The sequence below is a fragment of the Euprymna scolopes genome, chromosome 3, assembly GCF_053919585.1.
Source record: "Euprymna scolopes isolate OS-2025 chromosome 3, ASM5391958v1, whole genome shotgun sequence".
Taxonomy (NCBI): domain Eukaryota; kingdom Metazoa; phylum Mollusca; class Cephalopoda; order Sepiida; family Sepiolidae; genus Euprymna; species Euprymna scolopes.
Window position 1 is genome coordinate 141,471,712 of NC_136484.1, and position 20,651 is coordinate 141,492,362.

Here is a 20,651-nt window from a genome sequence, read left to right on the forward strand (position 1 = left end):
CTAACCAGTAATCATTTCCCTATATTGAACAGAAGCAAACAAAAAAGAAAAGATACGCATAAGAACGAACAAAAATATAAATGTAAATTCTTTTACGCAACGTGTTTTAAGATTAATAAAAATAAGAATTTTTTTCGTACAAATCTATGCTTTTCAATGTATTTATTAATGATCGATGCAATTTTGACAGAGTGTTCCATCATTCTTGCAACTATGTCATCAAAAATGGATTTCCTACGAACGTATTAGCTTCGCGCAGCTTTACAACTTGAAACCTAGAAAAAAATCAATAACAAGAAATTATAGTAACGGAAATATTACTCTTAAACGATTTCTGTTATTGACTAAAATACATCTTCAACAAAGTTAATAAACTGATGTAAATTTCTAAAAATAATGCTTCAAAAATTCCTCGGATAAAAAATATGGCCGTTCTGAGAAAATATAACATCACTCGCCAAAAAGCACTTAGTAATCCCCGTTTATTTCCGTCTGCGATCACGGGTTTAATCATATTTGTGTAATCTTCCATGCTATGAAATAGCTGTTTGTTATTCCTATAGCCGTAACTTGTCGGCTAGCCGTCAAAAATCTAAAATTTAAAAAAAGCTTACGTGTTACATTCGCTAATCAAACTCATTTGCGTGTAGGAAATCGAAACTTGAATAATTAATGTCACGTTCCTTATAACTTATTCACTCATATATAAAACAGTTGACACAAGTAAAACACAATGAAAAAAAAACAACACAATGAAAAAAACACAATGTAAAATATTAATATATATATAAAAGCACAATGTAAAATATCATTATATAAAAAACACAATGTAAAATATTAATATATATATATAAAAACACAATGTAACATATTAATATATATAAAAAACACAATGTAAAATATTAATATATATAAAAAACACAATGTAAAATATTAATATATATAAAAACACACTGTAAAATATTAATATATATAAAAAAACACAATGTAAAATATTAATATATATAAAAAAACACAATGTAAAATATTAATATATATAAAAAACACAATGTAAAATATTAATATATATAAAAAACACAATGTAAAATATTAATATCTATAAACAAACACAATGTAAAATATAAATATATATAAAAAAACACAATGTAAAATATTAATATATATAAAAAACACAATGTAAAATATTAATATATATATAAAAAAACAATGTAAAATATTAATATATATATAAAACACAATGTAAAATATTAATATATATAAAAAACACAATGTAAAATATTGATATATATATAAAACACAATGTAAAATATTAATATATATAAAAAACACAATGTAAAATATCAATATATATAAAAAACACAATGTAAAATATTAATATATATAAAACAACACAATGTAAAATATTGATATATATATATAAAAACACAATGTAAAATATTAATATATATAAAAAACACAATGTAAAATATTAATATATATAAAAAACACAATGTAAAATATTAATATATATAAAAAACACAATGTAAAATATTAATATATATAAAACAACACAATGTAAAATATTAATATATATCAAACAACACAATGTAAAATATTGATATATATATAAAAACACAATGTAAAATATTAATATATATATATAAAACACAATGTAAAATATTAATATATATAAAAAACACAATGTAAAATATTAATATATATAAAAAACACAATGTAAAATATTAATATATATAAAACAACACAATGTAAAATATTAATATATATAAAACAACACAATGTAAAATATTGATATATATATAAAAACACAATGTAAAATATTAATATATATATATAAAACACAATGTAAAATATTAATATATATAAAAAACACAATGTAAAATATTAATATATATAAAAAACACAATATAAAATATTAATATATATATATAAAAGACAATGTAAAATATTAATATATATAAAAAACACAATGTAAAATATTAATATATATAAAAAAACACAATGTAAAATATTAATATATATAAAACAACACAATGTAAAATATTAATATATATAAAAACACAATGTAAAATATTATTATATATAAAAAACACAATGTAAGATATTAATATATATAAAAAACACAATGTAAAATATTAATATGTATAAAAAACACAATGTAAAATATTGATATATATAAAAAACACAGTGTAAAATATTAATATATATAAAAAACACAATATAAAATATTAATATATATAAAACAACACAATGTAAAATAATAATATATATAAAAAAAACTGTAAAATATTAATATATATAAAAAACACAATGTAAGATATTAATATATATAAAAACACAATGTAAAATATTGATTTATATAAAAACACAATGTAAAATATTAATATATATAAAACAACACAATGTAAAATATTAATATATATAGAAAACACAATGTAAAATATTAATATATATAAAAACACAATGTAAAATATTAATATATATAAAAAACACAATGTAAAATATTAATATATATAAGAAACACAATGTAAAATATTAATATATATAAAAAACACTATGTAAAATATTAATATATATAAAACAACACAATGTAAAATATTAATATATATAAAAAACACAATGTAAAATATTAATATATATAAAAACACAATGTAAAATATTAATATATATAAAAAACACAATGTAAAATATTAATATATATAAAAAAACAATGTAAAATATTAATATATATATAAAAAACACAATGTAAAATATTAATATATATAAAAACACAATGTAAAATATTAATATATATAAAAAACACAATGTAAAATATTAATATATATAAAAACACAATGTAAAATATTAATATATATAAAAAACACAATGTAAAATATCATTATATAAAAAACACAATGTAAAATATTAATATATATAAAAACACAATGTAAAATATAAATATATATAAAAAAACACAATGTAAAATATTAATATATATAAAAAAAACACAATGTAAAATATTAATATATATAAAAAACACAATGTAAAATATTGATATATATAAAAAACACAATGTAAAATATTCATATATATAAAACAACACAATGTAAAATATTAATATATATATAAAACACAATGTAAAATATTAATATATATAAAAACACAATGTAAAATATTAATATATATAAAAAACACAATGTAAAATATTAATATATATAAAAAACACAATGTAAAATATTAATATATATAAAAAACACAATGTAAAATATTAATATATATATAAAAAACACAATGTAAAAATTTTAATATATATAAAAACACAATGTTAAATATTAATATATATAAAAGAACACAATGTAAAATATTAATATATATAAAAAAACACAATGTAAAATATTAATATATATAAAAAACACAATGTAAAATATTTATACATATATAAAAAACACAATGTAAAATATTAATATATATAAAAACACAATGTAAAATATTAATATATATAAAAAAACACAATGTAAAATATTAATATATATATAAAAACACAATGTAAAATATTAATATATATAAAAAACACAATGTAAAATATTAATATATATAAAAAAACACAATGTAAAATATTAATATATATAAAAAACACAATGTAAAATATTGATATATATATAAAACACAATGTAAAATATTAATATATATAAAAAACACAATGTAAAATATTAATATATATAAAAAACACAATGTAAAATATTAATATATATAAAAAAAACACAATGTAAAAAATTAATATATATAAAAAAACACAATGTAAAATATTAATATATATAAAAACACAATGTAAAATATTAATATATATAAAAAAATACAATGTTAAATATTAATATACATATTCGTATGTAGTGGTGAATCTATAAAGCTTATTCTCCCATTATTTCTTTCGTTTAGTTAATATCTATCCGTTACACTTTTGCATTGTATTGCATCCTTAAAATGGAAATGCACTTTAAACACACATTAAGCAATGCTTCAAGCACACTAATTAACTCTGCGTCCATATATATGTGTGTGTGTGTGTGTGTGTGTTTTATTTTTTTTACCGTTTTATCTGTTTGGTTACATATGTTTCGGATGTTGAACCATGTTTACGATCCAGCAGCATCGTCAGACCTTACAGAAAACTGCAAGGTCGGACGAGGCTTTTGGATCGTAAACATGTACCAACATCCGAAACATATTTAACCAAACAGATATAACGATAATAAAAAGATAAAACACATATTTGCTCTGCAATAGGATTGAGCACTTTCTTCAGGTTTTTACTAATTGCAAGTTTTATTATATGTATATATATATATATATATATATATATATATATATATATATATAGTGGGTAGAAAAAAGTACTTGGTACATTGATTTTTTTATCGTATTTCCCAAGAAATATCAAGATAATTTGAATAAAATATACACTCAATCTTTGAACAAATATTATTTATCTAAAAATATAATGGAAATGAAGATATATTTTGTTAACAAATATTTATTTAAAAAAATCAAATTACTCATATGCAAAAGTATTTAACACATTGTCAATTTCATTCCTTAGCAATGATTTCATCTTGCTACAATATTTCAACCAATCAGAAATGCCATTTATAAGCAGTCATTTTATTTGGTTACAATATTTCAACCAGTCAGAATGTACTCCAAGGTTCCGGTTCCTCACAAGTCAGTTGATTATAATTCTCAGACGCGTGCACATTGCCTCTTTCATTACTATTTTTAAATTGTTAAAACGAATAATTGATTAATAATATGCGTCGGAAAAGAATAGCAAGGCATAAAGATTGAAAGGAGTATAGGAAAATAGCTTCAAAACTAAATTTGATGGTGAGTACAGTTGCAGCTGTCGTGAGAAAGTCAAAAACAACGGATGGCAATACTAAAAGTCTTCTAAGAAGTGGTCGGCCACGTAAATTAAAAGATGTTCTTGTAGCGCAAAGAAAGAACTATTCCTGACTCGTTCAGAAAGTCAAAATGATTTGCAGGAATCAGGTATTAAAGTAAGCAAGGACACAATCAAAAGATCATTGAATCGTACAGGTTTATGTTCTTGACCGCCGAGGAAAAATCCATCGTTAAGTCCTAGACATGTGAAAGTTCGTTTGAAATTTGTTTGTAAATATTAATGTGAATCGGTTGACTTCTGGAACAAAGTTGTTTGGTCAGATGAAACAAAAACTGAGTTTTTTGGAAGAAACATGCGCACACGGGTGTGGAGGAAAAAATCATTTAAACCATCTAATACTATTCCCACCATAAAATTTGAAGGTGGAAGTGTGATGATTTTGGTGCTGCCTTTCTGCAAATGGAATTGGAGAAATGGAAATCATAGAAGGGAAAATGAATGCAGCAAAATACACGAAGATTTTTTCAACACATCTGTTCAAAAGTTCCGCAGAGTTAGGATTAGGCCGTGACTTTATCTTGCAGCAAGACAATGATCTTCCAGGGATCTCTTGACATTGCCAGCTGTGTGAATGGGAGAATTATCCTGCTGGAAGATTAGATTATCATCCAAATTCCGGCCAAAGTAGAGTAGAAAATTCTCAGTCAACATATTAATGTACTTAGTCGAATTAATTCGACCTTGTAAGCGAACTATAGGCCCTGGACTATTGGTACTAATAATGCCCCACACCAAAACTGAACCAAGAAATCACCTTGCAGCGTTGAAACTGAGCACTTAGGATTAAATTTTTCATATTTCCTCCGTCGGGCGTACTGTCATCAATGCCTAGCCTACTGAACTTGGTGTCGTCGCTAAAATGCACTTTTGACCAATATGAAGAGTCATGATCTTCATTGCATCTGACGAAGTCAAGACGGCGCTTCCTGTTCTTTACAGAAATCATTGGCTTGCGTCTTGCAACATATCTTTGCAAATTAAATTCCTTTAATCTGTTCTTTACAGTAGAAATAGAGTACTTTTTAACAAGATTGTACTATTGTTGGATTTGTGGAGCCGTTTCAAATCTGTTTCTTAGGCTGCGGATCTTGATAGCATTGTCTTCTCTGTTAGAAGTAACTCTAGTACGACCGGATTTAGGGGCATCACGAACACTGTCGATATTTTGGTGCTTTTGCACAATCTTTCGTGCCGTTTTCACATCACATTTCAATCTGTGGTCGATTTCTCGATTGGATAAACAAGAAAGGTGGAGATTAATGAGCTCCTGACGATCACTAAGAGAAAGTCGTGGCACATGGACTAAATGTTACATGGTATAACCTGGAACAACAGCAATTACAATCAGAGATGCTTTGTTGCCTGTTGGTGGATATTTTAAACTGATTTAGGGGCGATAATTTAAGCTGGTTTTAAGCGAATTTGTTGCTGCGGACTTTCTTTTTGCCTCCTCAATTTGAAGTTGTTTTTTAAATTGACGTGAACACTAGAATATTTTAATTAATAGTCAAATATGAACAGATAAAATTATAGAGAAGTAAAAGGTAAATTAAATGGAGTATAGGTTGTTTAAACAGTTAGATTAGTTTAGCTTAAATTTGCAGATTTTGAAAGAATTACAAGTGCGGCACTGTATATCTTAGCTTATAAATACATCTCAAGTTTGAAAGTAGTTTCGAATTCTATAGCGGAAAACATACGTTATCTTATTCTTATAGATTTAAAGATAAATAATGTCACTGTTTAAATTTACTATGAATATATGTAATGTATTTACTTGTGAAGGCATTAAGATAATAATGGAATTTGCAAGTTCGTTAATTCTTATGCCATTAAACCCGAATATTTACAAAGTGTATAAGAAACAGCCATTCAGAAAGGCCGGACGAATGAAGTTCCTATAAGCAATCATTTCATCTTGCTACAATATTTCAACTAATCAGAAATGCCATTTATAAGCAGTCATTTAATTTGGTTACAATATTTCAACCAGTCAGGATGTACTCCAATGTTCCGGTTCCTCACAATTCAGTTGATTATAATTCTCAGAGATACGTGCACATTGCATCTTTCATTACTATTTTATAGAACCGAGCTATGGATATTTAAATTTTAAAGCTTATATACCAAGAGAAAAGAAGACGAAATGAAATAATTGACGTGGTTTAAACAAAATTACCTCATATTAAAGAAAGAACTCAATGTTTCGGGTGCGGGTTGTAGTACACATTTGAAAATGGATATTAATGGCAGCTTGCTACTCTTTTGATTTTTAAGAAGAGTCAGGTTATCTTGGTCCAAAATATTTTAAAGCCAAAGCGACAAAAAGAAAATTGACTTTACTTTATTATGAAGTGAGAAATTTGTTATACAATGATGGGTTCATGAAAAATGTGAAATTCGGCTTTTTTTCGTTTAGGAATACCAAACGATTTCCCTGTATATATTCTCATCTAAAATTCTTTTGATAATTGTATTTTGTCTACAGGCACAACTCCTATGTACAATGCAAGCGTTCTTTATTGAGATTTAGTTCTCCGCTATTTACATAATCTTGGAAGTTCATCTGTCCTGAGCACAAATCCACCGCGTGGTTTTCCATCGTTTCATCGTCGTCTTGTGAGAATGGCTTCCGGCTGCTATGTTTTGCAACTGGGCAATTTGTGATTTTGTACGGCATTGCTTATTTTGGAGCAGTCACAGCTGACTTCTTATATCTAGAAGATTTTTTTCTGCAATTTCAAGATCCGATGGTGGAGGTCCAGAATTACGTCAAGTAACTACAAAAGAAAACATTATGAATTTATTAAGAACTATCCGTAAGACATGATATAGTGTTGGAGATCCAAGAAGACCAACGACACAAAAACGAATGGGTGATAATTTTTTTTCATATTGAGTCGCATCTTATCAAGACCATGAGTAACCCGAGGATAAGACATAGTGAGTCGGAATGATTATCAGTCGAACGATTAGGAACACTGTGGAAGTACTCGTATGAAATGAGTTGAATTATTTATTGATCGTGCGTTTAGGACAGGAATTTGTTAACATTGGATTTGAAAATTATTAACGTTGATATTGTAATCTGCATAGAAACAGCCCAGGGTAATGTGTTTACAGCTCTTGCTATGAAACACTGTCGACAGAAACTTCGTCTGACACAATAGATATGGAAGAAACGGATAGTACTAGTAATCTGAATGTGTGTTTTATCGATGATGATGATGATGATGATGATGATGATGATGCTGATGATGATGACGACGACGACGACGACGACGACGACGACGAACACGACGGATGTGGGCTTTTAATTTGTTTTTAATTGTATTGCACATTTTAATCAAGGTCTTTTCCAATGAGAATTGGTTTCTTTGGCCTTACGCATGACCTTCCATAACCTTTGCGGTTGAATAAGGTCAGCCTTCTCATTTCAGTAATCGATAAGCGCCTGCATCTTCGCCCTTAAATCAGCAAATTTGTACTCAGTAAAAACCTGACAATAAAGAGCACTTAGCAATGGCTACATTTTTTCTTTTCACAATTTTTCAAAATTAAAAACTACATAATTTCATTTATTAACTTGCATTATCATCCCCTTTTCAATTAATCGATGTCAATGCTCATAATTCTACAGAACATTCGACATTATTGACTTAATTATAATTCTTGTTTCACTTCTTCAGATTTTAGTGTTTTTGCTTTGCTCATCAATTTCATATAACTTCAGAACTAATTGAGCTCGAAATCTATTTTTCCGTTTTATTTGATTAGGCAATTTATTCAGGAAATTTTATGCGACATTTTGTCTATGAATAAAACTACATGTCTTAGAAGTTACATTTTTTAAGGCGGTGCTAACTGAATTTTCGTTACTAACACCGTTTGATACAAGGCATTGGTAAATAGAAATATTGAAGAATATTTCATTTATATATGAAAGACTTTCAAAAGTAATGCTTCCTATTTATATTCCGCCCGAATAAATCACAAGCTATCATAAGCGATTGTAAATTGAACTGTAATGATTATTGAACGTATACATCCATGATCTGGAAGTTTCATCTCTCTGTTGCAGATATTAATAGTGTAAAACTTTAAGAAAGCAATCTTTGTGGACGTGCGTCAAAAGCAGAAATATGTCATTAAATTCCTGGCAGAGGTGCATCAGGAATAGTGGGGACTATGTGGAAAAATAAATTTTGTAGAATAAAAGGCCGATCGTTTTAATGGTACTACTTTTGTCTTCGTAGCTCTTCAACTTCTTAGTTAAAAATCAGAGGCTTTAAATTTGGAAAGACAATCGTGTTTATCAATGTAGTGTATCGCATCAGGATAGTATTGTAATATATCTTTAAATGCTCGATGGAGAACTCTTTTTTGTTTTAATTGATCGGGATTAAATTTGCGATTAAAAGTTGGAAATAAATATTTAAATAATAAATTCTTAAATAATAAAGACCATATCGCAGAAATTAATTTCTTTATTATTTAAGAATTTATTATTTAAATATTTATTATTTAAGTATTATTTTATTATTTAAGAATTATTTTATATGAATGTTTTATTGAAATTTTACGCACTCATTATTTGTTTACTAGGGAGGGAGGCTCGATCGAAAAATACGCTTAAATGTGATATTTTAATTTGTCCAGAGGACAAAAAACATTACTGCCCTACTTATTACCGTTCCTCCTCAAAAAGTTTAGTTTTTAATATGGAGAAATTACTGCTCTTAAATATACGGACACTCTAAAGTGAGACAAAAATTTTAAAAAAATTCTCAGTCTGGAAGAATTGCTATTTGACTGGTCGACGATAAAAAATGCCTAAGTGCAGTATCAGAAGAGTTGCTACAATTTGTTCCGAGACAAAAGATGAGAGAAGTGTTGCCATTCGGCCTTCTGGTAAAGTAGCTTTTTTTAGAACTTAATGATAAACGGCTGTTGTGAAAACACCAAATGAACGGTAGAGAGAAAACTAAATACCGATGAAAAGAATGGGAAATTCAAAATATAAAATATACGATGAATATACAGAAACATTTGTATTGGGTTATCCAATCTTAGTATGCTCTAAATATAAAGTCTGCTATGATCGGGATGCTTAATACCTGCGTTGGGATATCTGAACATTTTTTTACGAGGAGGAAACTACAGACAATTATTACGAACGCGATACAGCTAAGATTACACACATAGGATTAGTAACCATTTTATGGAGACGTATTATACACACAGACAATTAAAGCTAATCGACAACATATCGTGATCGAAGACAATAAAAATGGAAAGTTATTTCTTAACGAGACGGCTATTTGTGAAGGTAACGATGTAGCTTTCAAGGTTCTCGAATCAATATAAAAATATTAACACCTAGAAATAGAAATATCAATAATGTAGAATTTATCTGACTCGTGATGCAATCTTTTGCGCATATAGCCCAAAATGGTGTACTGAAGACACATCTATGGAGATGTCACTCAGAGCACTTGAAAATATGTTCTCTTTCCTGCAGCTCCTTTTCTCACAGTAACGACATCATTAGTGTTTTTTTCTTCTTCTCTATTGTTTTCTGCATGATAGGCTTACTCAATATTAATACAATATAGACAACGTTTCGACATAACTTCGACAGTATAGGAAGAAAACACTTCCTGTGTACAGCTTATGCACTCACAACTTACAAGTAATACTAAAGAGTGTTTCTAGTCAAAAATGTCCCTGCTTAATTACTATTATTTCATCCTAGTGGGCATACTCTCTCAGATACGTAATACTACTGAGAGAGTAGCAAAGGCTTTCACCCTGATGCAATTTAGTCTTCTCAAGTAACCCAAAATCACCACTTTTATTCATAGGTTAACTTCTTCGCTTATAGTCGATTTATTATTTGCTTTTCTATCTATTAATATTGACTACATACTACACTAGACCGAAAGTATCAGTTCACCATTTTTGCATCTAATTACTTTTCAAAATAGATTGTAAATCAAGCAACACAACTGTCACTTTCCATTTCGCTTACAAATAACATAAGATAATGTAAGTTACGTGTACATATCGTGATATTTACTTAACTTCCTAACACAATTTAACAAAGAATACGAAATTTCTTCATGAATGAGCGTAAAAAAGGCCGCAAAAACGGTCTCATATTTAATTATAGAGCATTGACTTGACAGATTTCATTCCTAAGATTATCAACTATTACACAGTGACCGCTACGGAAGCCGAAAAGAATCAAAATGCTAGTTACCGTATTTATTCACTTGCTTCAGAACATGTGATGATTTATGTGCTTAGTGACAACCATACCAATTTTACATATGCTTGCCTATAACGATAGCGACAAATAATAACTGTTACTACTATTACAAATACATGCATATTAACGAATCACTTTATATAAATACCGCTCAATCTTATTCTTTATTTTCAGTGGACATTTCAGGATAACTCTTCTTAAATACTGTGACCTATCCTTTATTTCGCTGAAGTGGTATTTCGGTATCGTTATTTGGACAAACTAACAAACATTGGAGAAAGAGAGGGATGTTATTTATAATAACACATACTTCTTCATAAAAATCGGAATACAATTTTAATAAATAACGAGATTAAAATAATAATTTTACTGAACATCCTACCGATATATCTACTTGTTTTATTTGTTTATTTTTGTTTAATTTAGAAACGAGACCATATTTAATATATTTTTTATTTGCGATTTACTTTGTATTTTTAAAGTCGAACAAAATAAAATAAACTATAAAACGTTTTCCTGACAATTTTTTGCATAATCATTTCAAGTTTAATTCAAGTTTTACAATATTTTTTGTTTATTAAATTGTTAGGTGCATGTAAATAATATTTATGTTTAGAATGGCCTTCTAAATAACAACATTCGTTCTATTTATTGTGTCCAATATAATTTGGATTTGTTTTCTTGTTCTATTGAAAAATCTATTGATAAACTTGCATCCGTTAATTTCAACCGGGAGAAGTGCGTATTACATATATCGAAACGAATTTAGGAAAAACTGAGCAACGGAAAAACGAGAAATTTTAGCAAGATCAGAAAATCCAGCAATTATGGAATAAATATTGATTGAAAATAATTTTTGAATCGGAGATATACTTTTAAAGTAGGTTATGCGTCCTTCAATAATATTTTAAGATACATATTTTAAAATATTAACGTTTGTTTTAAAGAAAATTAAATCGATTTTTCTAATTGTTCGTTCTAACAACATGTTTATGTATTCTTTTTTTAAATTATAGTATTAATAAAAAAAAGTAGTAAATTAAAATAAAATCACAGGATTAAATTCATCATAATGCATATCCATGTATTTGTGAATAAATTAGACATTTTTATATTTTGTTAGTAGTTGAAATAAACTCAGTTTTTGTGGCTGTTCGAAATTTGAAAAGAAATTGGAAGTTCTTAAATTATTGAATAATGCATTATTTAAAATGTATTTTCAAATTCTTAGCAAAAAATGTTTATGTTTAAAAAATTAAGCAATGAAATTGAAATCACTCTAGGAAAACATCAGATTCCCCTCCCATTATATTTAAAATAATTATTTCCCATTATATTTAAAATAATTATTTAAAAATATTTATTACTGTTTCAAAACAAATACGTCTATTTTAATAACACAACTTTTAAAACTTTATTTTTCTTCTTTTAAATAAAACTTTAAGATTTGTGCTGAATTTTGTAGCATTAAAATATAAGATTGAACAAAATAGAAAGGAGGGTGGTGTTTCTACATAACATAGCAAATGGACTTTTTTTCAAACTAAACCAAAACTTATGGTTTAGTTTACAGTTAGGTTTGAAAAGAGCAGTCCCGTGCAAATTCTAGAGAAGTATCGCTTTTCGAATATTTTGTTGCTATTATAATTCTGAGTTTAATATTTTGCCAAATTTTACGCAAGAAAAACAAATGTTGAGAACTGATATAATACGTTGAAACCATATGTGGATATGTGCAATACGTGTAAAAATACTTTCAATTCAATTAAAATAATAATAAAATATCTAATGATAATTTCAGGAGTAAATCGAACCCTCTATTCTTTATATTTTGTTGAAATTATATTTTTAATAGCCCCCAAAAATATTCGTTTAAGATTAAATGTTGCAATAATTTATTTGAAAGAACAATTTTAAAATAGTGCGAATTCATCCTATTTCAATCAACATGATAATCACCAACGATTAAAGCTGTTAAATGTTCAAGATTTTAAAAAGTAAATTGACTTTTTATTCGATAGTTTAAATATATTCAATTTCCTATCAAATTGCAAACAGTTACAGATTAATTGATTTTTTTTCAACTATTAAGAGCATAGGAAAAGGACTGACTTATTTACGAAGACACTGATATGCATTAAAATGGATTTATTCCGGGGATTATATTTTAATTTACTATGTTTTGATTTATATTATAATTTGAAAAGAGAAACGGATTTAATTTTCTTTAAAACAACAGTATATCTTTTACTCTATGCATTGTTTGAATATTATTAGAGGCACTTAGTTCTATTTAAAAATATATCACCGCACGATTGTAATAAAATAGTTCTATTTAAAAATATATCACCGCACGATTGTAATAAAATAGTTCTATTTAAAAATATATCACCGCACGACTGTAATAAAATAGTTCTATTTAAAAATATATCACCGCACGATTGTAATATCTATTTTCAATCGTTATTTCTTCCGTAATTACACAATTTCTCTATATTGCCAAAATTACCGTTTGTCCCGTTCCCTAACTTTCCGAACACCAATAGAACACAAAAGTTTCTGATGCATACCATAATATTGGGAGTAGAATTACTACAGTCTACAATTATTTCTTCTTCCAATAAAGATTACGGAAAATTTTAAAGACATAGCTTTCAGCATATTCCACTACTGCTTCGTTAACATGTTCATTGCCTTTTTTAACGGAAAATCCTAATGCTGGCATTTTCGTTTTTACTCAGTAAATTTCTCTTTTGAGTGTTTCTATTACTCGTGCAAATGGAGGAATACTATTTCAGTTTTTTTTTACAATTTATTTGATGGGGAAAATATTTTTCTAAATTACTGACAACGAAGTACCTCCTAACCGCGTCACAGAATTATCTCCTTGTGTGTAGAACGATATAATTTAATATAGGTTAATATAATTAAACTTTTGTATCATTCAAAAAAGCCTAAAATTAACTGCTAATTATTTTTTTTAAATCCAGCGCACAAAAATAATGAATATGCGAGACTAAAATCGTGTTTACATTCTCGACCCCTTAAAGCAATGTTCTTATGTAGTGGATACTTTAAATGCGCAAATATAAATGTGTTTTATAAATCTACCAAACACTAACTAATGGTTATATTTTCACAAAATGTTCGATATTTATTCAATTTTGAATTAATTTATATGGCAAACGCATTTCTCGAAAAATATATCAGAGGGCAATATTTTTTATACCTGATAGCACCCATATTTCATTTGATAAAATCTAAACCAGATATATTATAATCCTTCGAAATCTAAGCATTATATATGCTTAGGTTACATTTAGTTTTATGTTTGCCATGAATTCGTATATAACAACTAAACATAATTTTTAAAAAAGTCTCATTAATATATACTATGACTTGTCGAATTGTAAAAAATAAACATTCTATAAAATAAATAATTTTCAAGATTAAAATAATTTAAATTCCATTCTTCTAAAATATTCAGTTTTAATCATAGAATTTGGAGTAAACATTTCTTATTTTTTAATTTTATTATTTATATTTTACTCTTTTAATGTATCCATAAATAAACGATACCTATAAATAGCGTCGTAAAACACGCAAAAATTACTAAGTCAGTGATTCTATGAAGAATACTTAGTAGATTTTTTAATTATCATTCCTTTATTTTACCCCTGGAAACGCTGGGAAACGGACTCTGCTAGTATCCAATATAGCATGCTATGCTGTCGAACTCAAATACAAATTTATGTGATACATCGATACTTGATTCAGACTAGTTTATATTTCCAACTGCTATATTATTGATATGAAAATATATTTAGTTTCAGCTCTTCTTAACAATACTTATTCCGGTTATAAAGCTGTTCTAGGGTAAGTATTTTTCCTTACTCACCGAGACAGATTAAAGCGCAATTATAATGTCTTGCGAGTATATACTGTTTATGATAATGTTATTTTTAATTTGATTAATAACAATGATTAATTACATAAAGTATGTCTCAAATAAAAAAATATATTTTAATGCTTTTTATCTAGTTTTCATTATTATATTAACTGACGCTATCATTGGGTGTAACAGTAAAATAAACAACAAAATCTGATGTGAGTACCATTGGTATCAAAGATGTCAACATACAATTATGGCAAATGAAATAATAAGTAATTTCTGTTGCTCACACTATATATATATATATATATATATATATATATATATATTTATATATATATATATATATATATATATATATATATATATATATATACGATGTGTCTTTAATAAGTTTCCAGACTTTTAGGTATAATAATTTAAAATTGGCATAAAATTCAATATATTATTGAAAATTCAATATATTATTGCTATACATCTTATGGGATGACTGACCAATTTTTATCCTTTCAGATTCAATTTAACAGCTACAGTAGAAATTAGAATACACCGTACTAAAGCCTAATTGTCAGAGCTAGTAAATTTTGAAATGCAATCTGAATGTGAGGACACTAGAGAAGAACGATATGCAATAAAATTCTATTTTAAACTTGGAAAACCCGCCACAGAAACGCATGGAATGCTTCAGTGCGTTTGGATCATCTTGCATGAATCGAGCATCAGTTTTTGAGTGGCATAAGGGATTCAAGAATGTAGGGAGTCTGTGAGGGATTATGAGAGGTGTGGTAGGAGTAAAGAAAGTCAGAACACTAGAGTTGATTGACCAAATAAAGAATTTCATGGATAAGAACCGTCGCATGTGTATACAGACTATAAGTGCACAGTTTGATGTTAATGTGGGAACTGTACATACAATTATTCGCGATGAACTGAATATGCGAAAGAATCGCGCGAAGGGTGCCCAGAGAAGATCATTCTTGCCACAGACTATTTGACCAAGATGGGCATCAAGAAAGTTCCTCATCCTCAATATAGTTCAGATCTTGCCCTCCGTGACTTTTGGTTATTCCCTAAGCTAAAGGAAAACCTTAGGAGCTTTCGTTATGAGACAAGTGAAAATATGAAATAGGCTGTAACGATGGTCATTGGCACGTTTACACAAGAAAACTTCCATAGGGTCTTCCAGAAGGTGTTGGAACGGTACAACAAGTGCACTGCAACCGGAGGAGATTACTTCGAAATAGACTAGAGTTTCATGTATGTATTATCAATAAAAGTGTCCATATGAAAAGTCTTGAAACTTATTGAAAGCACCTCGTACATCAAATATATAGAGCAAAAATTAATCTTTTTATCGTTTCTTTGTCATCGAGAACTTTCTTAAATACTTAAGAATTACAGGAGGGGAAATAAGAGAGAAACCATATATTATTACAAAGGTAAATGCGTTTCATTCGAAGAGGAGAAAAAGATAATGGTAATAAGGGTAAACAGAAAACACTTAAGAAATATTCAGATTAGACATTAAAAAAAGTAGGGATATTATGGAGGAGACAAAATAGAGAAAAACATGAAAGGACCAATGAACATAAAAAATAGAAAAGCAAATTTTAAAAATAATTTATAGAAATTTTAAAAATTACATTTTAAAAATGTATAAGAGAATTAATTCATAAAGCATATTTTCAAAGCATTAAAGCATATTTAAAAAAAAAATATTTACATTTTAAAAACAGTTAAATTATGTGTTTAAATTTCAAAATATCTTTAAAAATAGTATCTATAATTTCAATCTCACCTGTCTGTTTAAATGTGTGTATGTATGTATGTATGTATGTATGTATGTATGTATGTATGTATGTATGTATGTATGTATACCTACAATTTTCGATAGAGATAATCGATTTCAAGGGATTGGTATTATTTTGAAGCTCGACATATAGGACGACAAATATCGAAAAATTGACCAAAGTATCAATTTCTTCACCTTCAACTGGGCAGTTTTCTACAAGGAGGGGTCAATTTTTTGCGAGCCATTTATGCAAGTCATCGTACCGGTTGGATTGACTTTGCCTAAATTAAACGTCCCAAACTTCCTGTCGCGTCATAGAGTAGCGGTAATACGTCAGATTTTCTTTCACTTTCTTTTCCGCTTTCGCATCACGGGTTCGAGACTCCCTTCCTACTACCACTATTTTTTTTTTCGTTTTTGCTCAACACCCATCTCCAAACACCCGGGAAACACCGAACACCCAGCCTAGTATATTATATGAAATAAATAAAACGCACAAATTAAGTAGGAAAATTATTAGGGAAGAGCAATAAAACGAAAACAAAAGGAAATATATGAAAGATTTATGTAAACAAATTCAAATACTTGGAAGATAATCCGACGTGTACATGTACTTCAAAACAAAATGAATCGAAAGTTCATTCTCAGTATATTCGTATGTAGATCAATCAATAACATAGTTTTCAATATCTGTAAATTATCAGGTGCAGCATCCTTTTAAACGCTTTTTAAAGAACATTTTGTATGTGTAAAAATACATTTTATGCACAATGATTTTTGGGGAGATTTTCTTCATTCCAGAAGAAAGAATAGAATTACTTTTTTTTTTTCATTTTTGCGTCCCACCGCTCTTTTTTGACGGAACGTATTTTTATTTATTTTTATTACTATTTATTATATACTTACATATTTTATTTAAATATCTTTAAATATATAGATGTGTGCATGTGTGTGTGTGTGTGTGTGTGCATTAGAGATGATAGCGATACAGTTACAAATTTTGTTCCATATTTTTTATTCCAATATAATCACAGATTCGGAATCCGATTCTATGATCACCTAAATATGTAGAATTTTTGTTTTGTTTGATTTCAAAAGTAAAAATAAAAGTATGTGGGTGCCATCAGCTAGAATCGAAACCGAAAGCAAAACTGTGGCATTCAAAGCTGGTGAAGTTACCACTGTACCAATTTAATAAGCATATGAACAGATTAAAAAACTAAAATTAAAAATAAACTTAGATGAATGTACAAATTGTATGACGATTTTTTTTTTAATTGTGACCCCTTTTTGACCTTTAAAAACTATTTTTATCGGCTAAAGACCCCCCCCCCAAAAAAAATGACCCATAAAATGCAATCATTTAAAGCCCCTAGCGCCGCTCTGCGACTTTTAGTGACGGAAGACGTAGGGTTTGAAAATATGGCGGCAGGCAAACATATAGCCTTTTATACATTATACTAGCGAGGAGGCGCCCGGCTTTGCCAAGTCGTAAATAAATATGATATGTTAATTCGTTAAGATTTCGTATATATAATTATTTTAGAGTTGTAATTTCAAAAGTAAAAAAAAAGTATTTCGGTGCCATCAGCTAGAATCGAAACCGAAAGCTAAATCGTAGCATTCGAAGCTGGTAACGTTATAACTGCACCAACTTCACACGCATATGAACTGATTAAAAATAAACTAAGATGTATGTACAAAATGTATACGGATTTTCTCAATTTTGACTCCCTCAAAAACAATTTTGTCCCCTCAAAAACTATTTTAACCGCCTAAAGGCCCATAAAAGAAACAGTCCATAAAAATCCCATCATTTGAGGCTTCTAGCGTCGCTCTGTGACTTTTAGTTTCGGAAGATATAGATTTTGAGAATATGGAGACAGACAGACAGATCAACAGACATATAACCGTTCATATATAGGATTACACAAAAATTGAATGTTTTATTTATAGACAGGGGTGATAAGAAACGACCAATCAGAAACTGAAATCACTTCATAAAACATACTGGCTCTTTTAGAATTCCCGCAGATAATTTTTCGTGTCCACATGAGGACTGTTGCTCTCCGCTTGCAAACTTTTAGAATTTAAAACTTCTAACTTGGCTATCCAACAGGATTCCTTATTCTTCGCCTTCGTCTTCGCGTTTTACAATTCAAAGCTTCTTTAGATTTTAAGCTTTCTTGGATTGATGCCGCGTTATTCTACAAATATTTCTCTTCTCTTCGTTTTTAAAACTAAAATGGTTTACATCTAAAAAGGTTATGGACCTTTACTTCGATGGATCGGAATCCAAATTCGCATTGTGGTAGGTGAAATTTGTGGTTATTTACTAATTCAAAAACTAAACAAAGTCGTTCAGACACAACCAAAAAATAGAAACGACTACAATATTCCAGACAAAAAGACCACCAAAATCTCATCACTAGTGCACCGTGACTTAAACGGTCTCGTGGACACGATGGACAGAGAAAACTTCAGGTATTCATTGAATTTTGTAAATGATTATTACAGTTTAATAATTGTAAATTTTTTGAAGAACAAATCTGATGCCATCCTATTATCTTAGAAATTTCTTAGAACTGCACGCCAGTGGAACTCTCTGCCGCTTGCCTGTTTCCCACCTGACTACAACTTGGACGTCTTCAAGTCCAACATAAACACACCCCTGACAAACCACCCCCTTAAGACACTCTATCAAAACCCCCAATACTAATGATTACTACAATACTATCTCATTGATTACTGTACACACAATAACCCTTCTCCCTGAGTGGCCTTCGGGCCTTGATAAGTGGTGACCCCCCCCCAAAAAAAAAAATTATCTAAAATATATTTAGCCTGTATTTCCCCTTATGGTGCAGTAAAGCGTATTCGTAGTGACAATCGAGCGGAATTTACCAATAGAGGTTTTGAAATTTTATTAATCATCGAGTCAAGCATGAGAAATCAGCCCCTCATTCATCACACCAATACGGAACTGCTGAAAGATCGTAACGGATCCTTTTTGAAATGAAAATGGCGTTTACTTATTTAATCTAAACCTCACTCAATAGATATGGGCTCATGCACTAATGACGGCTGTAAGTATACGCAACTAGTCCTTAAACAAAAAGAAAGACACCATATAAAACGTTCTGCGGCAAAAAGAAACTTGAGCAAAATGCATATATTTTGTTCGACTTGCTTCCTATTCATTTAAGAAAAGCAAAATTTGATATTAAAACTGAACGGGGTATATTTCTATGCTACGACAGAGGAAGTCTAGTCTATTTATGAGTGTGTATAAACTCCAGGGACTTAGATGAAAAGGGGATAAAGGTACTTAAATTCTAAAGAGCTACTGTCTGTCTCTGACCGATATCAGCTAGAAATCACGGGTCATGGTTAGCGAACTTCGGCATGTTTCAATAATAATGGAATAAGACTGGAAATCTCGGGATATTTATATTTCTACAGATATAAAGTAGACGACTGTATATAAAATAGTCGCTTTTTCTTTAAATGCTAACAGAAGTTACGAAATATTTCAGCAACATAAAATAAGCAAGGCGAAATAAATACATAAATAGCTAAGAGAGGTATGTGTGTTGTACAAGTAGAACAGTTAAAACACACTACTCACAAATACAAAGTGCAGTAACGTATTTGTTATTTGACTGGCCCTACCCTTTCTTCTCCTATGTACCCTCTCTCTCACAGACGTGGTGTTGCTAGTCTCAGTCCTGTCTGTAAATACTATTATGTTCTTGAGGAT